The 26,527-nt window shown below is 48.9% G+C and overlaps 1 long non-coding RNA gene and 1 other non-coding gene across 2 annotated transcripts in view; one reads left to right on the forward strand and one right to left on the reverse strand.

Annotated features, from left to right (window-relative positions):
- Positions 1-26,527, reverse strand: part of LOC123380528 — a 104,760-nt gene that overhangs the window by 9,654 nt on the left and 68,579 nt on the right. The window lies entirely within an intron of this gene.
- TRNAQ-UUG lies at positions 25,015-25,099 on the forward strand. Its single transcript has one exon. It is a non-coding gene; the product is annotated as a tRNA-Gln (tRNA).

A 26,527-nucleotide genomic window follows, 5' to 3' on the forward strand; every position in this document is an offset into this window, starting at 1 on the left:
TTCCTTGGACCGCTATAAACCCAGTCATTAAAATGGGTTCCATCTCTGATGATTCCATACTAAGTCAGTTGAGAAGTATTCCAACAAGTTTCCAGGGAACTTCAGAACCACGTGGTTTTGTGCAAATGATGAAGGATGACCTTGTGTCTATTCTTAGGTAAGAGAAGTGAAACTAGAATATATTTTCTATTTTTATATAATCTATTGAAAACATAAATTCTGAAAGATAGAGGGGAAGAAAATGAGGGAGACAGGAAGGAAAGAAAGAGTTTGATAGATAGATAGATAGATAGATATAGATATTAGATGATAGATACAGATATAGATATAGATATAGATATAGATACATAGATATAGATATAGATATAGATATAGATATAGATATAGATACAGATACATAGATATAGATATAGATATAGTTATAGATATAGATATAGATATAGATATTCCAGTAATACTATTTCTAGGGATTTCTCCTAAGGAAATAGTCATAAATATTAAGCTTTGAGATCACCTAAATATCCAATATTAAAGGGTTAGTTAGTACATGTCGACTTTGCAGTTGTTGGCAATTATTATTGCAAAGAATTTATAATATGGAGACTTTTTATGAAATTCTGAAGGACATACAACTGCGAGCATATTACATTTTTAACTGTGAAAATATGGGCAGTAAAAAAACTCAAAGGAAATACATTAATAGTAATAAAATCATGAGTGATGTTTAGGTTCCTTTGCGTAGTTTTCTGGTTTTCCAAAGCTTCTTCAAAGAGGAGATACTACCCTCATGATTTCTATATGTGTGAGAATTCTAAGGTGCATCCCCCTCAAATTTCCCACCCTCATCCCCAGGACTATGAGGTATGGTGTCCACAATTGTGGTGGCTACATGGCAGAAGGGATTTTGCAGAAGTAATTAAGGTTCTTAATCAGTTGACTTTGAGTTGACTGGGAGGTTATTCCAGCAGATCTATTCCAACAGGTGAGCCCTGAAAGGCAGAGAATTTTCTCTGGCTGGTGGCAGAAGGGAAGGTCAGAGAGAATCAAACGTGAAAGAGTACCATACCGGCTACTGGCTAGGGTGATGGGAGGGCTGTATTAACTATGTCTTATTTTCAGTGTGTTGATGCCCCCGGGGGGACCACCATTCCAGAATTAGATAATTCCTGAAGACGGTGAACACCTCATCTGAGGAGTGGCTTCTAGATGCAATCCAACCCATGCAGAGCCCACACCCCAACTTCTTCTATCAGGTTCGCACACTCTGGGCCACTTTCCACCTGCCCTAATCAACCCAGGTCCGGGTACCAGCAACCACTGGTGGCCCCTGTGCCCCAGAGTCCTGAAATGATCCAAACCGGCCAATCCTGAGCACGCTTACCCCACCTCTCTCGTTCCTTCCCTTGGAAGCCAGGATAAAGGCTCTTGTCAGAACTTTCCCTCCCTCCCTCTGCCTCCTGGAGAACCCGGCGCTGGCCCCTGTGACCCACCAGTGCCTCTAGGGGGCGATGAGATACAAACCATCTTTCCGATAGAAATCTATCTCCTGATTTGATGGCCTAACTGACCTTCCAATTTTCTACTAATACACTGTGTGTTAAAACAGGGCCTATGTACGCCAGCCAGAATGCAGCTGAGAGGACCCCAGGAGCAGCTGGCAACTCCTGGCCAACACCCAGCAAGGGAACAGGGACTTCAGTCCTACAACCACAAGGTGCTGAACTTGGAAAACACCCAGCGGAGCCTGGAAAGGTCTTCTTCTCCGCCAGGACACAGATCACCGTCTTGTTGGGCCAGCTCCTTGATTTCAGCCTGCTGGTCACTGAGCAGAGAACGCGGCCCAGCCTGCCTTGATTTCTGAACTACAAAACTGTGAGGTAATAATGGGATGTTGTTTTTTTTTTTTTAATTTAATTTAATTAATTTATCATCATCTCTACACTCAGCATGGGGCTCAAACTCACAACCCCGAGATCAAGTGTCACATGCTCCTCTGTCTGAGCCAGCCAGGTGCCCCTGTGGTATTGTTTTAAGGCCCAAAGTTTGTGGTAACGCAATATGTATAAAGACTCTACATACGCATATTCATATATTGTTTGTAGTTTGCTTTAAATGCATATGCAATTTAAATTTGCTATATTTCCGGGGCGAGGGGGCTGCCTGGGTGGTTCAGTCGGTTAAGCCTCCAACTTTGGCTCAGGTCTTGATCTCGCGGTTCCTGAGTTCAAGCCCCACATCTCTCGCTCCCTCTCAAAAATAAATAAACATTAAAAAAATAAATTTGGGGCAGCTGGGTGGCTCAGTCGGTTAAGCGTCTGATTTTGGCTCAGGTCATGATCTCGTAGTTCATGAGTTAGAGCCCCACGTCGTCGGGCTCTGTGCTGACAGCTCGGAGCCTGGAGCCTGCTTCGGATTCTGTGTCTCCCCCTCTCTCCGCCCCTTCCCCCACTCACTGTCTGTCTCCCTCTCTCTAAAATAAATATTTTTAAGAAATAATAAATAAATAAATTTGGTAGAATTCCTCAAACCCAGATAAATCTTATCATCTTGCTTACATTTTCAGGACACAAGCAGCATGTTAATCCTGGCTTTTAACAGAAACCGAAACTATAGAAAACAGTCCCCAGAGCCCTGAGCAGAGGTCAGCCCTGCTCCACTGGAACGTCTCCACGGGGCGTATGAAAGCCGCAGGGAAGCCAGGCCAGGACGCGTGACCCAGGTTCTTTGCGGACATGCGAATTGCTCACCTTCTTCACACGGAGATGACTGTGCCCGCTGCAAATGTCCGTCCCCGCTCTGGCCTTCGGTGACCTCTCACCACGGAGGCTCACACGCCGAGAGCCACGGCCACCTGGCCATCGTCACTCGTCAGCAGCGATCCCGGGAGACACGTGCGGGGACATTTGCCATGCGGCGTGCACTCTCAGCCTCCTTTGGTGAAGCAGCCCCATGTCACAAAGCACCTTCTTGGAAACCTCTTGAAAACGGCACCCATTTTGACAAATGCTTGTTTCCAATCTTAATCAGGCTATGCCATGGATATGAGTCTTTAAAGCAAATTCTAAGACTTAACTAAATGTATATCACATACCCGTCGTGTCCATGGTACTGGGCCCGGCGCTGGGATGCGCTGGGGTAAAGTAGGTTGGGTGTGGCCCCGGCCCCCTTCACCCCAGTTACGTCCCCAGACCTCTTCCTTGTCTGCAGGTGCTCTGTTCAGAAAGACCCGCGAGTCCAGCCCCCTGGGGAAGGGAGGTCCCAGAAACCGGCTCCAGGGTGGGGTCTCAGCCACCGTTCAGCCCTAGCTTGGGAGCCCACATCCCAGCCCCTGGCCCCGTCCACTCGGGAGCCCTCTGCCCCTCCACGCGTGGCCCCTGGTGTTTGCCAGTGAAATCTCAGCACCCCTGGCGCGGGGAGGGCTAACGATCAAACCGAATGCTGGGAGACACTCAGAGAAGATGCTTTCCTTCCGGGCCTTTCCATTTGCTGCCTGATCAGTGCGGCTGCTGTCTTCTCATTTGCCTCTTCCACACCAGCTGCCATTAGAGACCCTGTTGACAACCAGTGCGTGGCTGCCTGGGGGATCTGACTGCTGCCAGACCTGAGTCCTGCTTCTGTCCGCAACCTGGGCTGCCCCTCCCTGCAGCCAGGCCAGGTATTCCGGGGTCCCCTCCGGCCCCTTTGCTACAGAATCCCTGGAGCCCCAGACCATCCGCCCTTCAAGGACATGCCCCCACTTATGACAGCCCGAACGGGCTGGCTGTGCTGCGGAACAATGCCAAATCCGTCTCCGAGCTGCTGGAGCAGAGGCAAGCTCTGATCCGATCGCGTGACTTGTGGAGAGGGGCGACCTTCCCTCTTCTACTCCATTTTCTATTTGCCCTGCTTTCTTTTGCATCTCTTTTGGGGGGAGGGGGAGGAGGTGAGAGTGATCAGAGCAAAAGACACAAAGGACAGGGACCAGGAAAAGCGTGCATCCATAATGGGTCCACTGACCTCAGCATCACCGCGAGATCAGTCCCGTCCTTCGTGTCCACACATGGTGGCCTGTGGTCTTTACACGTGACTTGTCACTTGGAACCGATCTTCCAAGCATCGTGCTCCAGTGGCAAGGATAATCTCACGCTCTCAAAGTCTGAGCAAAGAAAAAATAAATCTTCTACAAAAAACCAACGTATTCTGCTCTGGGGTAACCAAAATCAACTCTTCATCAACAAGCGAGAAAATACAAACCAATCCCAAAATTTCATTTGGGGCTTAACAAACATTTCCATCTGGCAGGGGCTCTGCTAAAGAAAGACACAGCAAAAGATACCAACGGATCATCACACACACACACACAGACACACACACCTCCCAAGTTCTCCCATTTCATCTAAAGTCCTTATACATAGAGCCCCAAGGCCCTATGTGACCTGACCTGACCGCATCACCTCCAGAACTCGTCTCCTACTACTCACTCTCTTGAACTCCCTGCCACACCGGCCTCCTTCCTATTCCCTGGATATGTCAATCAAGTGCAGACCTCAGGGCCTTTGCACAGCTGCTCACTAAGCCAGGAATACTCTTCCCACCACGCACAGGCTCTTTCCTTCCCTTTCTTCAGGCTCACACTCCAATGTCACTTTCTCCCTAGGCTTTCCACAGACGCTTTATCTAAAACTGCCCTCCCATCTCGTTATCCTCCGTCCCTTCTTCCTTGTTCAGAACAAGCAAGAAAAGCCTGGAGAAGAGGGGACATCGGGTCCAGAGGTCCAGAGGGGCCGGGATCTGACCGTATTACAATTCCGTACCAATCACAGGGTCCGTGTGCTCGTGCGGAAGGTCCATCCTGGCCCTATAGATTCCTTGTAACTCCCACCTCCCTTTTCCTCTGGACCCATCCCCCTCTCCCCCAGCCCCCACACATGAAGAGGAGGTTTTTTCATGTGTTTGTGGAACAGACATGACACAGAGCAAGGACTGGGCTTTCCCCGGGCTCCAACCTCAGCACTTAGAGCACTCCCTGCCCCACTGGAGCTTCTTTTGCTCAAGGAACGGGCAGATGGTGTGGCCCTGGACTCGGTGGGGCCCAGGACAGTAAGTGGGACATACAGACATGGAGACGTGCGGGGGCTTGTCCCCCAGGTGGCAGGTGGCCACGTCCTGAGGCAAGGACGCCAGCCTGGAAGGAGCATTCTGACCGAAGCCTGGCAACACAGGGTCCTTGAAGAGCCATTTAAGAACTGTGGACACTTAACCCTCAGGAGCAAGTAGAAGCCACGTCCAGTTTTAGTCAAAGAAGGTACTTCGACCATAAAGAAGCAGAAACACAGATGGCTGTTGTGCTCCTAATGTCTCCTCCTCCCTTTTCCCTTAGGAACAGAATCCTAACACTATTTGGGGTGACGATGTGTCCGGCTAAAAGACGACACGTCCCATCTGCCTGGCAATAACGTGTGGCAATAACATTGTGGCCAAAAAATATAAGCGAACATATGTGCAAGATTTCTGGGAGGTCTTCTTAAAAGAGTCTTCTACAAGTAGAAGGGGAACCCTTTTCTCCCTCCTCCCTATTTCCATTCTTGCTGCATAGGACACAGACGTGATGGCTGGAGCTCCAGCAGCCTCTTGAGCCATGAGTTGTACATGGTGGTAGGAGCCACATGCTGACAGTAATCAAATAGAAGGAGGCTGGTCCTTGAGGACATGCAGATACTGTCACAGCAGCCTGGGACTGACAACCTCCCCCCCCCCCCCAGCTTCTCCAGACAAAATAAACCCTTATGGCTTAAGTCGGTATTATTTGGGGTCTTCTGTTAAGTGCTGCCATTCTGCCAAGGGCCCCTGGGAACACACCTGTACCTGAACAAGTTGTGTTTATTACTCACTGCAGTGAGACAGAACCCACAGTATGGAGAACAGTAGGGCACCTCAGTACAAGCACCTGAGAAAGGGCTCACAGGGTCTGGCTTTATACTACAAAACTGTGGGTGGAAAGGACACTGTGTAAGAAGAAGACACCCTGAAATGTAATGTAGTTCTTTCGTATTTGACGAATACAAATTTAAATTTCCAGTTTAACATGAATGAATAAATTGCTAATGCCACTCGGACTTCTGGTCACAAGCGAAGCCCACGTATTTGTTCAAGCATATGTTTTGTTAATTTCCCATTGCCCAAGTCCTTGATCCGGGCATAAGCAAACTTCGGGGTTTGATACATCAAAATGCATGTGATTTGGTTAGCACCAGCTGGGATCAGCTTAAAGACTAGTCTACACTTCGTTCTTCAGGACAACAAAATAAGTCAGACAGGTTCTGAAGTGCACTAAGTCAAAACGGGGTGGCATCTGAATTAATTTTGGGGATTGCAATAAGGAATTTATTTTGTGCTCATCTTTTATAGGTGAAATGTAGTTGCTCTGTGCCTGAGGCGAAAATCCAAAAATAACGAGGCTTCCATGTAATTGTCACCCACTTTAGATGCTGTTGAAAGAAAATTAATCAAGTTGATCCAGAATGTGAGGGGAGGGGCGCCTGGGTGGCACAGTCGGTTAAGCGTCCAACTTCAGCCAGGTCGTGATCTCGCGGTCTGTGAGTTCGAGCCCCGCATCGGGCTCTGGGCTGATGGCTCAGAGCCTGGAGCCTGTTTCCGATTCTGTGTCTCCCTCTCTCTCTGCCCCTCCCCCGTTCATGCTCTGTCTCTCTCTGTCCCAAAAATAAATAAACGTTGAAAAAAAAATTTATAAAAAAGAATGTGAGGGGAAATACAGTATTTTTTTGTTAGTATTCTAAACTAACATAGCTATTAAAGAAAGCAAGGATGGTCATACAAGGTAGCTAGAGGAAAATCATCGTTCTGCATGTAAACGGCTTTGAATGTGTGTGTCATTTTTAAACAGGTGTTAAAATATGCCCACGTCATTGTTCTAGAACTTCATAGCATGAACTGGATAACGAACTGGCTGCTCAGAAACTGTCATCCATCCACACATCTGTTCATTTATTCAACAAATACGTACTGAGCGTCTAGGACAGACTTAGTTCTCTATCAGGAGTTGAGAGTAAACATCTTGAATTCAAGGAGCTTACTACCTGCTGGAGGAGACAGAATAAGAATAAATAGATACTCACCAAAAAGAAAGTGTTCAGAGAGTGGGGCGGGGGGGCACGATGGAAACGTGGGTTATGAGTGCCTAACCCAGCCTGGAAGGTAGGGGTGCTTTCGGAGGCAGAGACCTCAGTGCTGGTGTAGGGAGGTGGACAGACCACTTCCAGAAGCCTGTCACACAGAAGAAGAAAGGGTACGTGCAGAGCACAGAGGGAACAGAGCAGTCGCCCAGGACACAGGTGCAAGCCTCTATGCTCTGTGACACTTTGTCATGAAGCTTCATTGTGACAATGGCTAAGTAGCACGCTCCACGTTAAGAAACTCAGATTTCACCCCGAAGGAGCGGGGAAGCCCAAGCTGAAAGACGTGAGTCAGAGGAGGGACCTGGCAGGTGACGTTCAGAAATCTCTCTACCTGGCATTTGCAGAGTGGTTGGGCCAGCCGTGGAAACAGGACCAGAGTAGGTAGCAGGTGTCATGGCCATTCCAAGCAAAACTGAAAAGATCCATCCCATGTAGCAACTGGGTTGAAGAGCTATGGAGGGAACGACGTCAGATTTTAATACCGGGGATAAAGAGAAGTGGGGTCCTGGAGGCCGACCTGACCTCACGATTCGGAAGGGGGGTGGGTGTTGTTGCGAGAGAGTCTGCAGGAAGGCAGAGAAAGGACTTACAAGGGACAGAGGAGGAGACCACTGATTCAGGCTGGGCCCCCCCGAGGAAGGCGGCCGAGAGGGACAGGGCGCCTGGCCGGAGGGGGTGGTGGCGCAGAGAAGGACGGACCTACTCTTCAGGACAGTGAGGAGGAAGGGAGGGCCCATCGGGCCCCTGGGTGCACTGCGAGCAGGAGAGGAAGGACTTTGAGAGAGAGCTGAAGATGCCTTCAGACCCTCGGGTGGGTTGTGCAGCAGGGATCCACTTGGAGAGCTGAGCAAGGGCAGGGCATTTGGAATTAAAAGCTGCCTGAAGACGAACAGAAGAGAGTTACAAGCATCGTATCTCAGGGAGGAAGACGGTTTGTTTCTGACTTCGGCAGGGCCAGCGAGCAAGGTTATTTATTTATTTGCACACGTACTTATTTATTTAGGCGTCAGAAGAACAAAGAGCAAAAGGATGACTGAATTCCCCCAGGGAAAGCGAGGATGGCAGCCGGGAGACCACGCATGACAGGCGACTGGCGAATCAGCTGAAAGGAACCTAGCAAAGCCAGAGAGAGGCTGGTGACATCGATGATAACTCCCATCCTGGGGTCTAGACTCAGAAAATGGGAAGGCATGAAACCAGAGGCCCAGAATGCGGGTGGTGAGGGGTTTGGGCGGGGGGGGGGGGGGGGACACCAAGACTGGAATGAGTCAAAGCACAGAAGTAGCAGGGCGAGAGGTTTTTATTGGGGAAAAGGTACCTCCAGAAGCTGTGGTCACAGCTGTGAGGTTTTGAGCTGCGGCCACACCGTGTGTGTGTGTGTGTGTGTGTGTGTGTGTGTGTGTGTGTGAGCGAGATGCGCTGCAGGGAAGGGCCATCTGAGTTGGAAGATTATAAACAGGTCCTGCCAGAGGCCAAAGGTTGGGAATAATCCATGTATTTTGTGCGACATTGTGACAAAGGCTTAGCAAATATCCGAATATTCACGACATTCGGATCAAAGGGTACGGCATTCTCCTTCAAAGTGCATACCTCCCATCTAATGGCAAGAAAACATCAGGGCGCCAGTCGGTTGAGCGTCCGACTTCAGCTCAGGTCACGATCTCCCAGTTCGTGGGTTCGAGCCCCGCGTCGGGCTCTGTGCCGACGGCTCGGAGCCTGGAGCCTGCTTCGGATTCTGTGTCTCCCTCCCTCTCTGCTCCTCCTCTGCACTCGCTCTCTTTCTCTCTCTCTCTCTCTCTCTCTCAAAAATAAATAAACATTAGAAAAAAAAGTTTAGGGGCGCCTGGGTGGTTCAGTCGGTTAATCGTCCAACCTCGGCTCAGGTCATGATCTCATGGTCCGTGAGTTCAAACCCCAGGTCAGGCTCTGCGCTGACAGCTCGGAGCCTGGAGCCTGCTTCGGATTCTGTGTCTCCCTCTCTCGCTGCCCCTCCCCTGCTTGCACACTGTCTCACTCTGTCTCTCAAAAATAAATAAATGTAAAAAGAAAAAAAGTTTGGGAAATATCAGACAACCCCAGTTTGAAGGGCATTCTACCAAATTCCTGACCATGACGCTTGGCATGTGCCGGGAGCATAAAGACACGGAAAGCCTGAGGATCTGTCACAGACTGATTGGACCAAGGAGATACGAGAGCTACACGCAGCATGGAACCCCGGGTTCGATCCTGGGACAGAATAAAACATTAGCAGAAAAGCTGATGAAATCTGACAGAGTCTATAACCTAGCTAAGAGTAACGGATCAGCGTTAGTTTCTTACTTTTCATAACTGTGCTCCAGTTATGCAAGATGGGATGCTGGGCGAAAGTTACACAGGAACTTGTACTATCTTCGCAACTTTTCTGAAAGTTTAAAATTATTTCAAACTCAAAAACTAAACAAGGGACGGGTGTGAAGTCGACTATTTGTCCCAGAGAATTGCGGATACCTCTGGCCCTACTATTCTTAAACCATCTCATCATGGAGCCTTCGACACGAAGTCCACTCTCAAGCGAAAAACACCGCAGCTAGGAGCTGCCTGGAGCACCGCAGTTACAAGCTTTCCACTTCCAAATCAAAGTGGGAAACCCTGCATTCATTTAGTAACACGCCCGCCACAATCACGATAGCTCCTCCCGACATCGGCAGGACGGCCATGATTCATGCCTGCGCAAATTACCAAGTGTGTGGTAGGGAGAATAATGCCCCCGACCAAAGAGGTTTACGTCCTGACGCCCAGAACCTCTGAATATGTCAGGTTACGAGGAAAAGGGGGAATCTGAGTTCCGGATGAAATCGAGGTTGCTAATCAGCTGACCCTGAGCTGAGATTATCGCGCGTTATCCAGGCGGAGCCAATGTAACCACAAGAGTCAAAAATGGAAAAGAAAATTGGAAGAGAGAAAGAGAGAAGCGGACGGATGGCCGGGTAAGAAGGACTCAGTCCGAGGTTCCCAGCTTTGAAGACGAAGGAACGTGGGCAGCTTCTGGAAGCTTGCCTTGTTAGGCAAGGATCTTTCAGAAAGGAACCCAGTCCCGGGGCACCTGGGTGGCTCAGTGGGTTGGGTGTCTTGATGCTTGATTTTGGCTCAGGTCATGATCCCAGGGTCGTGGGATCAAGCCCTGTGTCAAGCTCTGTGCTGAGCCTGCTAAGATGCTCTCTCTCCTTCTGCCCCTCTCCCACTTGCTCTCTCTCTTTCTCTCTCTCTCTCAAATTAAAAAAAAGAAAGAAAGAAAGAAAAGAAAGGAACACAGGCCAGCCAACATCCAGGTTTTAGGGCAGTGAGACCATCAGACTTATGAACTGCACAGCTGTAGGATAAAAATGTGTTGTTCTGAGACACTACATCTATGGTCATTTGCTAGGACAGCCTCAGGGACTGACTCGAAGGACAATAAGGCCCCTTAGAACCTTGTGCTGTTGTGGATCCAGGAAAACAGAGACCAAAACTGGCCACAGCACCACTGACCATAGGTTGACGTCTGGTAAAACGTCCTCTACTTGCGACAAATATGGGAACAGATTGTACTGGATGTTCTTAGAGCACACACCACATGTTCGACCCTCTGGACAGAACAAGGCAGAGTTCCAGAGTGAGGCCTGCCTTGTTCCAGAACGCAGGCCCTTCACCAACCAGAAATGGGGAGTCACCCCAGCTCTGGGGCACCGAGGTGACTGCGGCTGGGAGGTTCTCATGCCCATCCTGACACTTTGTAGGGACACCGACCCTCAGCAGTAACTTGGCCAGAGCCTGGAGGTCTGAAGTGAGCAGCAGGCTGATGCAAGTCAACTTGAATGTCACATTTAAAATGTAGATGTTCAGGGCACCTGACTGGCTCCATGGGTTGGGTGTCTTGACTCTTGATTTCGGCTCAGGTCGCGTCCCCAGGGCAGTGGGAGCGTGGAGCCTGCTTAAGATTCTCTCTCTTCCTCTCCCTCTGCCTCTCTCCCCGTGCTCAGTCTCTTTCTTTCTCTCTCTCTCTCCCTCTCAAATAAATTTAAAAAAAATTAAACAGTAAAATGTCAATGTGTCATTGGCGTTTTGTATTTGATTTCGGGGGGATGGTGGATGGCCAGTGGTCGGCCTCACGAGACTCATGGATACACCTACATAAGCCAGGAAAACAAGGCCCCGTGACGTGGCTCCAGGCACCGAAGCCAAGGCACCCTCACCCCCACACCTGCCGTGTGGGGATGCCCTGGACCTCTGGAGATACGACTGGCGGGGCCACCTGCAGGGAGACCCTTTCCCTTCCCTGCCCCGTTGACAGGCGCGTGTTACAGGCTTTAGAGCTTTAACTCCTTGTTCCTGCTGTCATCGGGTCTTGCTTGTAGGAGACCCCTCACCCCCACCCCCGCCCCACCCAACTAGCCAGTTGAAGCCAGCAAGGAATCTGAGAAAGGCCACCAGGGGCCCAGCTGGACAGCCCAGCGTGGACTTGATGGCCAGGAGCGACACACTGAGGGTCAGGCCCTGTGAAGACCCTCATGCTGCCCCCGGGACACAGACCCCGTGCTGGTGGGCACAGGTGTTAGACTCCGCCCTCCACCACGATCGCGGCCCAAAGGAGCAAGCATGGCTGCTCCCCTTCCAGAAAGCACCTTCCTAAGGCTCCCCACTTCCTCGGACGCAAAGTCATCCAGGCACAGCCGATCAGCAGGCCCAGGTCACATGTCTGCATCCTGGCCCAAAGGCATCTGGGAATGCGCTTTCTTGGCTTCTACCCTGGGGAGTGGGAACAGAAGACACGGCACATGACTATCACCTTTCTTTTGGGGCAGGACTTCCTCTCTCAAGGGAGAAGGAGAAGAAAAAGGAGGAGAAGAGATTCTTCATATTCTTAGTGACGATGTGTTTAATCAGGCAACCCCCCCACCTAAATGAAGGACAAAAACCTCACAGATTGGGTTAATAAACACGATCAGCCTACGTGCTGCTTACAAAAGACACACCAAAAGTAAAATAAAGCAGACAATTACAAATAAAAAGATGAATGTAGGCCAGTCAGGCGACCACGTACAAAAAAGAAATGACAGCTCAGTTAACACCAGAGCAAGGAGAATTCAAGACGAAATGGAATCCATGTGACAGGGAGGAGCACTCATCAATTCAAGGGATAATTCATTATAAGAGGAAAAAAGTCGTGAAACCCTCAAGAGACACATAGCATATCCTCAAGGAGATTGAAAAATAAAGGAGATGGAAATAAAAAGGCACACTTGACTAAAAACACCGAAAATGGATTAGGACACGAACCGCAGGGTAAAACAGACCAAGTACACAGGAAACGTAAATGGTATCACTGTGGATTTGTTAATACGCTCTATTCTGTGGGCTCACAGGGAGAAGATAATCGGCTTATACGCATCCACAGAATTAGTAGCAAAACATGACCTCATCTAAAGACAGGAAGAAGTTACATATTAATGACAGTTTAAATACAAGACTTCCTTCCAGAGATGTTAAGACATCCTCACAAATAACTTTTGATTGAAGAGTAAACAGAAGTACACATTCTAAAACCGTGTGTCATTTTCATTAGGGCCGTAGCACCCCCAACCTTTAGGGCGTGTAGTCAAAGCTGTATTTAAAAGCGAATGTAGGGGCGCCTGGGTGGCGCAGTCGGTTAAGCGTCCGACTTCAGCCAGGTCACGATCTCGCGGTCTGTGAGTTCGAGCTCCGCGTCAGGTTCTGGGCTGATGGCTCGGAGCCTGGAGCCTGTTTCCGATTCTGTGTCTCCCTCTCTCTCTGCCACTCCCCCGTTCATGCTCTCTCTCTGTCCCAAAAATAAAAATAAAAAACATTGAAAAAAAAATTAAAAAAAATAAATAAATAAAAGCGAATGTATTTCTTTAAATGCTCTCACTGTTAAAAGAGGAAGAATAAAATCTGTGTGAACTATGCATTTGCTCAAAAAAGTCATAAACTTTTTTTTATACGAAGCCTTGCTCGCTTTAAGTAGCTAAAATAATCTGATACCAAAGTTGACAAGGTCGCATGCATGTAGATAGATACGAAATCCTAAAATGTTGGCAAATTGAATTAAACGTGTCAAAAGAACATTCCAATGAAATACAGAACTAATATTGAACTACATTACTACAATATCAAGCTATCACTTCAAAAGATCAAATACACAAATATTTCAGCAGACACTTTAAATGGCTTTTGACATAGTTCAATATTTATAGCAGGTTAGCATTTTTAATAAAACAAATTTTAAAAATAATAGTTGGTGAACATGATAAAAAAAAATGGCTATCTTAAATTAGTGGGCAAAATCATGTCTAAAATTCAAGTGGCTTTTCCAGAGGAGTCAGAAATGAAACCATTATGCCTGGTAAGTACACTGTTTATTGTGTTTGTGGAAGTTGAGCATAAGATATTATAAAGTAAGCATTAGAAAGAAGAGGAAACCCAACGGAAAAGAGGCAATAACATCATACTTTTTTTTAATGTTTATTTGTTTTTGAGGGAGCAAGAGAGACAGAGCATGAGTGGGGGAGGGGCACAGAGAGAGGGAGACACAGAATCTGACGCAGGCTCCAGGCTCCGAGCTATAAGCACAGAGCCCTATGCAGGGTTCAATCCCATGAACCATGAGATCATGAACCGAGCTGAAGTCGGATGCTCAACCGACTGAGCCACCCAGGCACCCCTAAAGACATCATATTTTTTAAAGACGTCATTGTACTTCTAGGGAAAAAAATGAAAAGGCCTATTTTGAAAAAATACATCAGAATTAATCAAGGGGCACAGTAAATTTTTCACAGTCAACATAAATACCAAATGCCACAGTTTTACTCTGTATTGCCAATAACCTGTTAGAAAATATAATAGAAGAAAATCAACAGGAAACACAAAATATCTGTCTAAAAAGAAACGAGTCATAGACGCTATGAAGATGGCCAAGGGGCAGAGAGAGACAGAAGAAACCAGTCAACAGCAGAACTTAGAAAGGGAACAGGGGAGGGTCTTACAGGAGCAGCCCCACCAAGAGGGAATCGACAAGAGGGAATTGTGAAACGTCTTATGTTGCAGAAATATCGTGAAGGGTGGGGGAGCAAGCAGCCATTTGGATTTGGCTGTTAACCCTCCACGACCACCCAGGGCTCACTGAAACCCCTGAGATCATGCGAGGGCACGTGCCTGGAGACAAAAAAGAAACAAAGCTTTTCAAGATTTCTTCCATCCCAAGCGAGGTCTAAGTCTCAGACATTCCAACAGTGTGAAATCAATACCCTGGGAAAACATGGCCTGTACGTCTGATGGATTATTTAACACCAGGAAAGAGGAGGCAGTCTGGGGAGTAGCTTTTTAGCCCTTTTTCTGACGTGCCCAATACTCCATTAGCAGCAGTCTCCCTGCTGACAGTTGCCTCAGCTAATGACTTTAAGGAATCAATTTCTTTTTCTGAAATCTGACTTGCCCCCAAAACCAGCAGTCAAGACTTCCCTAAAACAAAGTGAGAGAAAGCGGTCTACTTCATATCGACTTTAGAAGTGCTCCTTCAATTCCAAATTCAAACAATCGGGAAACAGTTACTGGACCATGAACACACTTAGAAAAAGAAAAAGGAATCTAGAACACAAACATGACTTAGGATCGAAGGATAATTTGCCATCACTAACTTTGGGAATTATTTCTTGTATTTTTGACAGCTTTCAGGTATATCTGATGTGCTGAGCATTACACATATTCAGTGTGTGCAAATTGATCAGCACAGACGGAAATGACCCCTTTTGTTTTAGGCGTCAGTCATCTATAAGGCAAAAATGAGAGCTAATTTAAATGCACAACAAATGAATAATGTTGTAAAGGTCAAAAAGACACCTGAGATGCACATTCCCTGAATGACTCACTTAGCTGCTTGATCCCTCTTTATCTCACATCACCAACATGAAAATGTGTGTGAAAATACTTCATAATGGTAAACTACTGCATAATTAGGAAATGTAATTACCACCAACCTACCTACCCACTTTACAGCAAAACAGTGAAGATATGAACCTCTACAAGAAAAGTGTTTTGAACTATTTTGAAAAGCAGAAGGGGGGCGCCTGGGTGGCTCAGTCCGTTGAGCATCCGACTTCAGCTCAGGTCATGATCTCGCGGTCCGTGAGTTTGAGCCCCGCGTCGGGCTCTGTGCTGACAGCTCAGGGCCTGGAGCCTGCTTCGGATTCTGTGTCTCCCTCTCTCTCTGCCCGTCTCCCACTCAATGCTCTCTCTCTCTCTCTCTTTCTCTGTCTCTCTCTCAAAAATAAACATTAAATTTTTTTTTTAAAAAGCAGAGGAAAGGCACACATATAAAACACTGAATAGGTTGTGTCCGAATATCCACACAGGTGGCCAAAGTTTCTGTGAAGAAGTTGCATTTATTTTTATACCTAACTCACATCTGTAGCACTTTTTTTTAATATTTATTTATTTTTGAGACAGAGAGAGAGAGAGAGACAGAGCATTAGGAAGGGAGGGGCAGAGAGAAAGGGAGACACAGAATCTGAAACAGGCTCCAGGCTCCGAGCTGTCAGCACAGAGCCCGTCGCGGGGCTCGAACTCACGGACCACGAGATCACGACCTGAGCCAAGGTTGGATGCGTAACCGACTGAGCCACCCAGGCGCCCCTCACATCTGAAGCACTTTATGATGTAAATATTTTACCAAAATCTAACTTTATTGCAAAAGGAGCCACCTTCTTCCAAAGTTTTTTTCAACGTTTTATTTTATTTTTGGGACAGAGAGAGACAGAGCATGAACAGGGGAGGAGCAGAGAGAGAGGGAGACACAGAATCGGAAACAGGCTCCAGGCTCCGAGCCATCAGCCCAGAGCCCGACGCGGGGCTCGAACTCCCGGACCGCGAGATCGTGACCTGGCTGAAGTTGGACGCTTAACCGACTGCGCCACTCAGGCACCCCTAAAATTTTAAAATGTGATCATTTCTCCCCCCAGAGATAGAAACCAAGATCGTTAGGACAGATTAAAGCAGACGAAGGTTGCATCCTGTGTCTTGCACATACAAACCACTGACACACACCATCAGGAAGAGCGGGCAGGGGGCCCCTGGGGGGCGGAGTCGGTTAAGGGACCAACTCTTGGTCTCAGCTCAGGTCATGACCTCACAGTTCACGAGTTCGAGCCCTGCACAGGGGTCTGCGTTGATGGAGGAGCCTCTGGGGATTCTGCCTCTCCTTCTCTCTGCCCCTCCCCGGCTTGTGCTCTCTATAAACGAATAACAAACAAACGAACAAACTTAAAAGGAAGAGCAGGCAGGTGGTCCACTGAGGGGAGGGGCACAGTCCCGGCTGCTGGGGTCCGCTCAGCCCCACACCCAGCTCTGCCTCCCACCGCCCGCTCCCCTGCCCACTTAGTTTCAATAAAATACTGAACCCACAGGGGTTCCAAACGGTGTGGAAAGTTCTAGCGTCACGCTGAGAATGTAATGGGTTTCGACAGAAGTGCAGCCGCGGCCGCACAGAGAAGCTGAAGGTGACGGAGAATCTAGCAGAATCTGAGCTCCCTGAGCCTTCGGAGGAGGAAGAGGTCTCTGGAGGTCCAGGGCTTGGCTGAGAACAGGGTGACCGCACGGGGACCGTCCCCGGGGAGCTGGGAAGAGAAACACTTACTGCCAGCTGGGTGTGGGGAAAGAAGAGACCCCTCAACCGTGAACACAGAAAGCGTCTTGGGGTCAAGTAACGGGGTGCCCTTGGCCGCAGTCGTCTGAGGCAGGTGAAGCCTCGAAGTCGGTTGTGACACTCGTGTCTCCAGTTCCTCGTGGCACCAGTGTCTGCGTTGGAACCCAGACTTGGTCACCAGAGTCACCGGTTGGCTTCGCTCACCTCTCGGGGTCTCCTGCTACTTGGGGGACCCCCCTCGCCAGCAAGAGGGGCATCTGAGGGACCAGAGCCGCTCGAGGTCGGGCTGTGACCCAGGAATTTCGGGTCCTGTGACCTGGGTCGGCTGCGGTCACAGGAGCGCAGAGAAGGAGGTCAGTCTGTTTGCTCGAATCCAGCATTGTTCCAGAGTGTTCCACACAGTCCTGCTTAATCTCCCACTTGGGGGAGACACTATTTTTATGCGTTCTTTTGAACGACATTCTGTGGCCCTGTCCAAGGAAAATACTCCAAATACTCTGTATGGAGCATGAATCCGATACGGGAAAGGGAGCAAACCCTCTCCGCTCCGCTCCCCGTCGGCACACGCGTCCAGAACGCTTGCCGTGACCGACGGGTGACTTGGAGAGGCACAAAAGGAGGCTTCTAGCATCCTGCACTTTTTGCTCAAAACTGGTCGTCAAATTTTTGTTTCAGAATAAGACAAAATAAGCTCGTTGGCGGGAACTAAGACAGCGACAGGCCAGGGGTCTCCCAGCCCTGGGCAAATGAATGACGCTTCACCTGGGTCCCGCCCAGCAGCTGGGGAGACCCCGGTGACCTGCTGCAGGGCCACCAATGCTCTGTGCCCCACCTCCTGCCACAGCTGACGTGTGGGTGCCCTGTGGGCCACATGCGGTGCTCTTGGCAGCTTCCCTGGGACACACTGGGTGTGCCCCTGGTCACTCGGGGGCCACTCCTTAGCCTCCCCACTGGGGACTCCCCTCCCCACTGCCTTGAGCTGTGGCACCACCACTAGGACTGGGGACTGGCGGTCATGACGCTGTGGAAGGACAGACAGCCACCCTCCACCCGGCCCCGAAGGGCTACAAGTAGGTCACAGCAAGGATCCTACACTAAAACAACAGCAACACACACACACACACACACACACACACACACACACACACACACACACTGTGGAGTCTGACTCAGACCTGTTCTGCTGTGATCACAGGAATCAGTAGGAATACCCAGCAGGTTCATGGCGGCCGCCCTTGTGTTTCCAGACAAGAAAAAGGGGAAGCAGTGTAGGCAGGGGAGGGCCCAGCAGGCCTGCCCGGGAGACCATGGCCAGAAGTGAGTCAGCTCAGGGGCGGCCGGGTGGCTGAGTCGGTTAAGTGTCCGACTCTTAGTTTCAACTCAGGTCATGACCGCAGTTTGTGGGTTCAAGCCCCATGTCGGGCTCTGCAGAGCCTGCTTGGCATTTCTCTCTCTCTCTCCCTCTCTCTCTCAATAAATAAATAAATAAACATAAAAAAAAAACAAAACAAAAACAGAAGTCGGTCAGCTCAGCTCAGGCAAAAGTTCTGAGCCAGCCTTGCGGCCCAGCAAATAGCAGTATGTCCAAGGGGGGCAGGCCCCCGGCGGCCACCTCTGCCGGCAGTCAAGGTCAGCAGGGCTGGGCACGGGGCCAGCGCTGTCTAGGCAGGGCGCGGGGTCAGGGAGAGGGACGGCTCGGCACGCAGCCTCCAGAGCCAGGATGCTCTGCCCGTGTCACCAACGCAGGCAGCACTCTGCAATCTGGGGCCAGTTTTTCCTTTCTCCTCCCGACCACATAAAGCTTCCCTGTGCCAGATCCCGCGGGAGCTACGTGAGCGCTGGAAGGGTGATGAACTGACCAGCACTCTCCAAGCAGAGCACACACACACACACACACACACACACACATACACACGACTGGAACCAGGAAGTTTTCAGCAACTGGCTGCATGAGAATGAATCTGTGGAATCAGGAGGACAGCCCCTGTTTCCAGACTCCCAGCCCAGGGCTCTGGCGTAGACCACAAGCCTGAGGGCAAGGACCCGCTGACCTCTCATCCCTTTAATGCACGTATCGAGTGCCTTCCGTGCCCCAGTCCCTCCGGTAGGCACTGAGCACACGGTGTCCCTTCTCCCACGTCGCGTATCTTCCTGCAGGGGACACCAACATCACTGAATAATCGTGTAAACTGGGAACAGCTGTGTAAAACCCATCCGTTTTCCTAACAAGAGGGACAGACTTGTCTGGCAAATGCCTTTTGCCTTTCGCCTTTCTCCTGCCTGGAATATGACTGTAATGCCATCTGAGATCAGACAAAAAAGAAGCTTCCATGCTGAGGATGGAGGGATAGAGACACGGAAAGAGCTGGGGACATCGGTACCACGGTGCCTGGCACCAGCCTGGACTGCTCCTTTCCAGGCCTCTTGTTTACATGAAGGAAAAATAAACCTCCGGTTAAGCTGTCGTACTCAGCTGTCTGCCTCATGCGCAGCCAAAGCAACCCCTGATAGATACTTTGTAGGCTTACGTGGTTACCCAGAAGGCTTTTACTGACTCCCCCTGTGGCCACACTAACTGGGCCAGACTGAGCAGAGAACGAATTTCAAATCTAGAATAAGCATCCATCCAATTAGGAGAGAGAATTGTCCCATCCAGATGGAAAGGGTCCAGTGAAATCCACCTGCTACCAGGTAAATAATATCTCCTGGAGGGATGATAAAAGTGTAGTGGGGCGGAGAATATGGAGAAGCTTACAATAGCCAAGAAAGTCCTGGAGAAACAGACAGACAAGGTGTAAGGGGTTCCGAAGATTTCCAGTAGCAGAAATCACGCTCTGGGCTTCATCAAGGTGTCAACACTGCAAGGGATTAATTCCATTCCAGCATCGCTGTGCTCAGGAGCAGAGTTCAACGCAAAGCTTAGGTCCTGGGCACGTTCTTGGCCGCATTTGTCCATGACAAACGTCTCTAGCAAATTCTCATTCCCACAGCCCGAGAAATTGCTTCTTGTAGAAGAAGTTAGTAGACTCAGCTTCATATTGGAGCCAAACATGGAAGATGTGCCCTGTGTCAATATCACACAGTGACTCAGCCCCAGGGCCTCCAATTCCCTGAGCCTCTACCTCCGAAATCACAAGTTCCCTTTGGAGAGAATCTCATCAGCACTGCTGTCTGGATCGAAGAAATCAGCCGTGGCTGCGGGCCAGGCTCATATATCACAGATCGAGGGTGGACATTGTGCCGTGGACACAGAGCCTGCACCAGTGGGGGTTGGGAAAGAACACACAGGAAGTTGGAAAGGGCCAGCCTTAGACACCATCTTGAAAGTAACCACTGGTATTTCTGCAGAGTATTTCCCATTACTACCCTAGGGTCGCAGAATGGCGGCCTTAACAACGTTTCAATGCTGTCACATCTTAGAATGCAGCTATGAACCCAAAACAAAGCGGTTGCATTTTCTTACTTAAGTGGGCGTCTACTTTTTACTGCGTGGGTCCATGAAGGGAAAGGAGCAGGATGACCAACAGTGGAAAAGAGACCCCATTCATGAAGCCCTTCGCCCTGGGGACAGACAAGTACTCAGCCACCTGCACCGTGACTCCCATCCCGAAGCACTCAGCCAGGGGGCCGGGAGCATGGAGATACACACGTAACCAAGTCTCGGACACGAAGCTCCCCGAGGAGGTGATGACTAGCCCGTGCCTGAGGGAGCACAGAGAGAGGCATCCAGAGAAGGACGCATGAGTCGGACGCTGGCTGGCGAAGGTGTGTTACTTATCTATTGCTACATATAACCAATTGCCCAACTCTTGGCAATTAAAGCCACAGGCGTTTACTGTCTCCCAGTTTTTATGGGTCCGGAGTCCAGGTGCAGCCTGGCTGAGTCCCGTTGGGCAGGGTCTCAACAGGCTGCAGCCAAGGGGTCAAGGGTGAAGGGGTCCGTCCCTTTCAAGACAGTTGGCATCATTCATTCCCTTGTGGGCCATTGATCAGAGGCTGCCGTCAGGCCTGGGGGCAGGGCCTTTGCAGCGGGCAGCTCAGGGCTCGACAGCTGGCTCCGTCACAGCAGGCGCCAAGAGCCAGAAGAGCCAGGGAGGACGAGATGGAAGTCATGGTCTCTTGGGAATCCAGTCTTTCCCGAGAGAGGTCAGTCCAGGAGGAACTAGGAATTGTTGTGAGCGGCTGTACTGCAGGCCCTAGTGTTGAAAGAGCAGGAAGAGTCCGCTCGCCCTGGGGAATGACGGAGACGGACCGTGAATCTCGCGTCAGGACCTACACGGTGCACATAAGCGTGTAGTTACCACCCAGCAGACCGGAAACTGTGCTGTTGAACTGAAGTCCTGTGAAATCAAGGCAAGAGGCATTTCAGCTCCCACAACCTGATCGTGGGCCTTACCTGTTGTGAATGGGAATCCTGAATTTTTTTTTTAATTTTTTTTTTTTAATTTTTTTTAACGTTTATTTATTTTTGGGACAGAGAGAGACAGAGCATGAACGGGGGAGGGGCAGAGAGAGAGGGAGACACAGAATCGGAAACAGGCTCCAGGCTCCGAGCCATCAGCCCAGAGCCCGACGCGGGGCTCGAACTCCCGGACCGCGAGATCGTGACCTGGCTGAAGTCGGACACTTAACCGACTGCGCCACCCAGGCGCCCCTTAAATTTTTTTTTTAACGTTTATTTATTTTTCAGACAGAGAGAGACAGAGCATGAATGGGGGAGGGTCAGAGAGAGGGAGACACAGAATCTGAAACAGGCTCTGGGCTCTGAGCTGTCAGCACAGAGCCCGACGCGGGGCTCAAACTCACGGACCGCAAGATCATGACCTGAGCCGAAGTCGGCCGCTTAGCCGACTGAGCCACCCAGGCGCCCCGGGAATCCTGAATTTAACAGGATTATGAATACAGGTTGAACTTAATTCTTCCCAAACGGATAGAAAAAAAAAAAATGCACGTCTGCTCTTATACAATTCCAAGCCAGAGAAAAATAAGCGATCAGCATGTAAATAACATCTTCGTCTGCAAAGGTAAAATCCTGTGCAGTATTCGTTCTTGGAAAGGGTACACTCCCCAATGAATCCTTTATGCGTCTCATAAAGCTTAAGTCATAAATATGCAACACGGGGTGGGGGGGGGTGGTTATGTCAAGTATAATTGACTACAGTTCAAAATATTACGGAAGCGGAAGATTCAAATATGGAGAATGACAATATGGAGACATAAAAGTTATTTCGACCTAATTGTTCAAGAGCCAACCAAACACTCAGAGACCGCCTTCTCAGGCACGCCACTTCTCTGTGGCCTGCTTCACTTACTGGCCAAAATCACGATCAGGAGCGATAGTCAAAAGGAAACCTAGGAGTCAAAATTCACTTACGGCCACTGTAACACAGAGCTGTTTCTGTTTATGGGGTTTCAGAAGACATGGTGAAGATATGGTTTAAATTGTGCTTAGAAACTTGTGAATCAAAAATCATTATTACTCCTAAATCCTGGGCTTGCTTTCCAAGCCTACCGGAAAAAGAAAATACTCTTATGCAAAGAAATTGACCTCCTATCTCGTTCATATGTTCGTTCCCATAAAAAATGAGAGAACTTCAACCCAGAAAACATAAAAGAAAGATGAATAAATCAGACTGCAGAGAGCAAAAGAATTAACTCTAAGAATTAAAAAAAAATAAAAGTCCAAAGTTATAAAACAAATGGAGAACTAGAAAAAATGTTTGCAACTCATTTCACCGACAAGAGTTTATTTTCTTAACACATAATGAGCTCCAATAAATCTTTAAGAAACAGGCCAACAGTGCAATAGAGAAAAATGGTAACAGTGTGTAATAAGGGATTTTGCAGAACGAGAAGTAAAAATGGCTCCAAAATGTCGGAAAAGATGCTTGAATTGGTCCATCCACTTCTCTCCTGAAACCTGGAATCTCCCCAGTTCTTCTCTGTCCTCGTGCCTCTAACAAGTCAGTGCGTCCTGGGAGCTCTGTCTTCTGAAAGGTCCAGAACCCCACCCACTGCTCACGACTGTCACCTCTTGCTTGGACTATTGCCATGCCTACCGGAGCTCCCTCCTTCTGTGCTTTCTTCTCCACTGCTCCCCACAGGGCTCCCGGAGTGGCCCTTTCCAAAGGTAACCCTACATTGGCTTCCCATCTCAGAGTCAAAACCAGACCCCATTGGCTTCCAAGGCCCACGCATCTGGTCCCCGTGGCCTCTTCAGCTTCCTTTCCTATCACATTCTCTCCTTGCTCCCAACTCTAGCAATTCTGGCCTCTTCGTTCTCTCTCAAGTAGGATTGGAAGATCGTATTTCCCAAAGATGACAGCAACAATATCGTCCGGGGTGGTTATTTTTATGCGTCAGCCTGACAGGGCAACAGTACCCAGATATTTTGTTGAAACAGCTGTCTACATGTTGCCGTGAACGTGTTTTTTAGGTGAGATTAACATTTAAATCAGTGGACTTTGAGGAAAGGAGATTATCCTCTATTAGTGGGTGGGCCTTGTCTAATTAGTTGAGGACCTTCACAGGAAAAAGACTGAGGTTCTCCTAAGGAAGAAGGAATTCTGCTTTCAGACTGCCTTTAGACTTGAGCTCAAACATTAGCTCTTTCCGGGGTCTCTAGCCTGCCAACCTGTCCTGTAGATTTCAGACTTCCCAATCTCAAAATTGTGTGAGCCAATTCCTTAAAACAAATTTGTCTCTCCCTCTCTCTCTCATGATAGATAGATAGATAGATAGATATAGATGATAGGTAGAGAGATAGATAGATAGAGGAGATAGATAGATAGATAGATAGATAGATAGATAGATAGATAGATAGATAGATATAGATGATAGGTAGAGAGATAGAGGAGATAGATAGATGATAGATAGATAGATAGATAGATAGATAGATAGATAGATAGAGGAGACAGATAGATACATACATACATACCTATCTACCTACCAATCCTTTTGGTTCTGTTTCTCTGGAGAACCCTAATGCATCACCCAACAGTGTGACCTTCTCACCTCTCCCATGAAGAGATAGTATTCATGCCCCTCCCCTGGGCACGTCTCTACTTTCATCAACAGAGTATGATTTCTGAGATTAGGTCATGAAAAGCCTGCAGCCCCCACCTGGTGCTCTAGGAACATCTGCTCTCGAAATGCTCTCCTTCAGGAACTGCCCACTCAGCTGGAAGCATCCCGAGTGTCATGTGAGGGCCACGGGCAGCCTCTGTGTTGGGGCGTCCCAGCTGAGCCCCAGGGGTCAGGTCGTCCCAGCCCAGGTGCCCGCATGTGAGCAGAGAAGCCTGTGGATGATCTTCACATCCGACCTCAAGGAAGCCCAGCTACTCAAACCTTCCCAGTTAAGGCCCCAGACACCAAGGAGCAAAGGAGCGTCCCCACCGTGCCTGTCTGAATTCCTGACTCCCAGAATCCACCATCATATGGCCACTTCCCTCCCCTTCCTCTGGGCTTGATCACACAGCCACACAGATGCGGCACGTCTCCAGGCTGTACGCGTGCTCACCATCCTGGACATCCTTCCCAGCCACCTGTGTGCCTCTCTGCCTCGCCCCCAGCGGGTCGCTGCACACCTGTCCGCTGCTCAGGGGCCTTGCTCTCCCCCCCTTTAAAACTACAGCCTTCCAGCCCCTCGCTGTTTCGCTCCCTTCCCTGCTTTCTGGGTCTTCACAGAACTTGCGCCATGTTGGAGGCTTGTTGCTTACTTGTAAGCTTACTTTTCCTTTGCCTGTCTCCCCTAAAACACCTGCTCCATGAGGACCCGGCGTGTGGGGCTTACTCTGTTCAGGGCCTGGGTCACCAGCACCTAGAACGGAGCCCACACAGTCAGTGCTCAACTTATATTCACAAATGGATAAGCAAATTAATAAATGAACACACCTCACCCAAAGAGAGCCTGCAAGTTAAAATTTCAGTGAAGGGGTGCCTGGGTGGCTCAGTCAGTTGAGGGTCTGACTTCAGCTCAGGTCATGATCTCACTGTTCGTGGGTTCGGGCCCTGCGTCGGGCTCTGTGCTGACAGCTCGGAGCCTGGAACCTGCTTTGCATTCTGTGTCTCCCTCTCTCTCTGCCCCTCCCCCACTCATTCTCTCTCTCTCTCTCTCTCTCTCTCTCTCTCTCTCTGTCTCTCAAAAATAAATAAACATTATGGGGCGCCTGGGTGGCTTAGTCGGTTGAGCGTCTGACTTTGGCTCAGGTCACGATCTCACAGTTCGTGGGTTCGAGCCCCACGTCGGGCTCTGTGCTGACAGCTCGGAGCCTGGAGCCTGCTTGGGATTCTGTGTCTCCCTCTCTCTCTGCCCCTCCCCCACTTATGCTCTGTCTCTCTCTCTCAAAAATAAATAAAAATGTTAAAATAAATTCTAATTTCAGTGACATATGACTTTTTCTCTGTCAACCGTTGGGTAAAGCACTGTGCCGGTGAGCACCTGGTTGAACAGGCACCATCGTTTGTCAGCACAAGTACCAACCACTGCAAATTCTTTGGGGAATGACCGGCAATGCGATCTGAAATTTGAGGTGCCCATCAACTCTGACCCCGCAAATCTGTTTCTTAGACTCTCTCCTACAGAAACGTTCATGTATGTGGGGGATGGGGTGTCCATCTACAAGTGGACCCACAGCAGCACTCATTAGTATAAATAAAAGATTCATATCCAAATGTTCTTGGTTATGTGTCCAATAAATGGAGGGATATTCCTGCTGAGAGATCCGGGCAGGTGTCAAAGACAATGTGGCAGTTCTAGCCTGGCATAGAACTTAGAACAGCCCCAACATGTGTTGTCAGAGAACACAGCAAAGTCTAAATACTACGTTGTATGACACCAATTTAGTCGTGAGACAGACTATGTCCAGAAGGACAGAAGAGAATCCAGAAACAGATACGCTGTACTACGTGTACTCAGTAACCATTGAAAGACAATATGCATCTATTCTGGAAACCAGAGACAAGAAGATGGAAATATGTTCCCTTCCAGCGCATCAAGGAAGAGCAGTCACATAAGCTCATGCTAGCCTTCTGCTGGTCTCGGGGCTGGACAGGAGACACACACTGAGCACGAAGCCAACACTTGTGGACAGATGGGAGGGAGACCTCTGGCTGCTTCTGCAGACAGCAGCACACGGGGAACTCCCCATAAATGCTCACGGCCATCCTAACCAAGCCAAGGACTTAGTAACCCATGAAATAAGCAATAAATGCTTCAGTGAAAGTGGTAGCAACAGATGTAGCTTACAAGACTGCAGGAAACTTTCTCAATGTAAAAAATTATGGGACTAACTGCTGCTTATGTTTGCACTTCATGATAACATGTGGGTCATTACACCTGCAGATGGTTACTTTAAATAAATAGAAACCGGGCAAGGAGAAGCATGAACCAGAATATACTTTCATTTGTATTCCCTCGGGGGGGTTTCTTCATCAACATTATCAAGCTGAATAAAGAAGAAATATTTAAGATGTATTACATCCAAGACTTTTCTCCTGGATGAAGTTGGATCACTATATTTAAGAGCAAAGATATATTGGCTTTAAAATGGAAACATAACATGTGACTTAGGAACAAGCTATCATATATCTTTATCTTTCTCCAAACGCTTCAGGGTTAAGACACTGAGTATCATTCACGCAACTATTTTTAACCAACATCTAAACTTCATTTTTTGGG

This window comes from Felis catus, chromosome A1, assembly GCF_018350175.1.
Source record: "Felis catus isolate Fca126 chromosome A1, F.catus_Fca126_mat1.0, whole genome shotgun sequence".
Classification (NCBI taxonomy): domain Eukaryota; kingdom Metazoa; phylum Chordata; class Mammalia; order Carnivora; family Felidae; genus Felis; species Felis catus.